Here is a 3,186-nt window from a genome sequence, read left to right as displayed (position 1 = left end):
CATGCTCTATGCTGTAAGGCACAAAAATGTCTATAACAGGAAACTCCTCAGATTATATGAGGGAATTGTATTGTGGATGTTTATTATTATTCTAAGCAAGAAAGAGAGAGGAGATTGTGTGAGAGCGAAGAGAAAATTACAACGGATCTGCTGTAGGTTGTATCTCTTCATTTTGTTGGATAACATAATAGGAAGTACTGGATGTTTGTTTGTGGACATAGCCCAAATTGGGTGAACCACATATATCTGTCTCTCTCTTGTTCTATGCATTTCTGTATTTGTGTTTCCGCAATATTTTTTGTATTTCATTGCTCTGTTAATTAATTTATAACAATTGGCATCAAAGATGATGGTTTATTTGGCTGATAAATTCACAAGAGAAAATGGTTCCTAGTTCGAGTGGGAGAAATGGCAGAAGATGGAAGGTTTAGGTTCGAGAGACTTAACAACCAAAACTACCAGCTGCGGAAGATGCAGATGGAAATTATCTGTATCCAAAAGATCTGTACCTACCATTGAGCGAAAAGACCAAGGAGTTGATGATTATGTCATATTAAGAATGGGAGATTCTTGACAGAAAAGCATTAGAAACAATATGGTTGTGCTTGGCGGTATCAGTAGCTTTCAATATTTCGAAGGAAACAACAACGAAAGATATAATGAGGGCCTTGGTGAAACTATATAAAAAACCCTCAGCCTAAAACAAGGAATTTCTTATGAAGCATTTGTTTAATATGAAGATGTCAGAAGGTGGATTTGTTGCTAATAATTTAAATGAGTTTAATAGGGTTACAAGTCAGTTAAGTTCTGCAGGGGTAAATTTTGATGATGCAGTTAAGGCTCTATTGTTTCTGCACTCAGTACCAAAAAGTTGGAATGGTTTAGTTATGGCCATTAGTAACTTTGTCTCTGGATCTAGTACTTTAAAGTTTTTTGATGTTGTTGGTTCCATCTTTAGCGAGGAAATGCGATGGAAAATCTCTTGTGAGACGTCAGGTAATGATTTGGATGCAATGACTAGGGGAAGAAAAATGGAAAGAGGAAGGAGCCCACAAAATCGTTGTAATTCAAGAAAAGGCAGATCCAAATTTAGATCAGGGATAGTGTGCTATAAATGTGGGAAGAAAAGAGACTTGAAGAAAGACTGCAAATCTCAAAAAGGAAAATAAGGAGATGGATAGCAAGAGAACAATCATGAAGAAAATGTGATAGATGATATGTTTCAAGATTCTTTGATTATTTCATTAGAGAATATTATTGATTCCCGGGTGGTATATTCAGGGGCCTCATTCCATGCCACACTTGATAGGACACATTTTCATGACTATGTTCAAGAATATTTTGGACAGGTTCGTCTAGGTGATGATCAACCCTGTAAAACTGTTTTTTATAAAGCGGCAGAATGGAAACCAATGGCTATTTAAGGAGGTAAGGCATGTTCCACATCTGAGGAAATATCGAATTTCAATAGGGTAGTTGGGAAGTGAAGGCCATGTAGCTACTTTTACAAACAAAACCTAGAAGGTCACTAAAGGAGCCCTGGTAATATCAAAAGGAGAAAAGGTTGGTACATTGTATTTATTTAATAACATTTCTAATTTTGTTAACGCTTTAACCTAAACATGATAATATACAACATTGGAATCATAGGCTTGGGCACATGAGTGAGAAGGGGATGCAGATTCTTCACTCAAGAAATTTGTTGCTAGGTTTGAAGCATGTTGATTTGGATTCCTTCGAAAATTTTGTTTATATAAAACATAAGAGAGTCAAATTTATCAGAGTTGGGAAGGAAAAGAAAAGAGAAAAATTAGAACTTGTGCATACATATGTATGGGGACTTGCTCATGTATCATATCTCAGTGAATATCACTATTATGTTACTTTTATTGATGATGCAACTAGGAAAACATGGATTTATTGTATTTGAAATAAATCTCATGTATTTGATACTTTCAAGAAATGGAAATATTTGATTAAGAATGAGACAGGGAAGAAGTTGAAGTGTCTTAGATCAGACAATGGAGGTGGATAATGGAGAAAAGAGTTTGATAACTACTATTTAGAGCATGGAATTTGTAAAGAGAAGACAATTCTAGGAACACCACAGGAAAATGGTTTGTCATAAAGGATGAACATGAAAATCATGGAGCGTGCAAAGCGCATGAGATTGAATGAATTATTTCCCTTAAAAATTTTGGAAATGTTGTAGATACTACTATTTATATAATAAACAAAGGGCTTTCAAGTTCCTTGGATGGTGGTATTCTAGAGGAGACATGTGATGAGCCCCAAAAATGGGTAACTTATTGGGCTCGTTTTTCCTATTATTCTCGATTAATCCACCATTCTTCATAGTTTCATGCTTTTGAATATATTTATGTTAATTGAATGAATGAGAATAGTCACTTGACCAAAAAGTCTAATACGTGCTTATTACATATTTTTGGACATCTTTTGGACCAAGGTCAAGCATTTATGAGAAAGTTGACAGCCAAACACAAAGGAACAAGGTTGAGGATTTGTAGGAAGGGTGTCTCCTGCACTAAATGACCCCTTCCTTGAGTTCTCCACCATCAGCTCGGAATTCAATAGCCCACCAAAGATGATTTCAAGGGGTAGCCGAGCAGATTTTGTGAAGTGGCTGCTTAACTGCAGTTTTGAACAGCCAATTTCCTAAAGTTAAAGAGGATTGTTGGGAGTCCTCATGTTGCATAAATAGGAAGGCTTCAAGCCTTGGTAGTTTAGCTCTTGAATAGTTTTTTTTCACACTTTAGTGCGGCTCTGCCTTTCAGCTCATTTTCGAGCTCTTGCTGTAAACATTTTTGTGACATGATTATTTTTTGAGTAATGGAGATAAATTTCACTTTGCACCAGTTCTGAGCTTTTCTTAGGAGGTTGTAACTCTTGAGGTAGGGCCCAAACTAAGTGCCAGTACCTCCTTTATGTACTTTTATGTGTTTTCCTTGCATTAATAGAATATTTTCTGTTATTTGGGTTAAGATCTTGCTTTGTTACTTAGGTTGTTTTTGATGATTAAAATAGCTTTTCATGCTTTAGGTTGATTTGATAGTATGATAATAGAAAAGATCTGCAAAAAGGTCATCAATCAATCCTTGATCTCATCTCTCCCTCCTTGGGACCATGAGCTGAGACCAAGGCATACTTTTTGCCACAAAAACACTG

The sequence above is a fragment of the Pinus tabuliformis genome, chromosome 3_2 (genome assembly GCF_031772625.1).
Source record: "Pinus tabuliformis cultivar Carrire ecotype Pingquan chromosome 3_2, CPIR1, whole genome shotgun sequence".
Taxonomy (NCBI): domain Eukaryota; kingdom Viridiplantae; phylum Streptophyta; class Pinopsida; order Pinales; family Pinaceae; genus Pinus; species Pinus tabuliformis.
The sequence above is the reverse complement of the archived record's forward strand: the minus strand, read 5'-3'. Positions refer to the sequence as shown.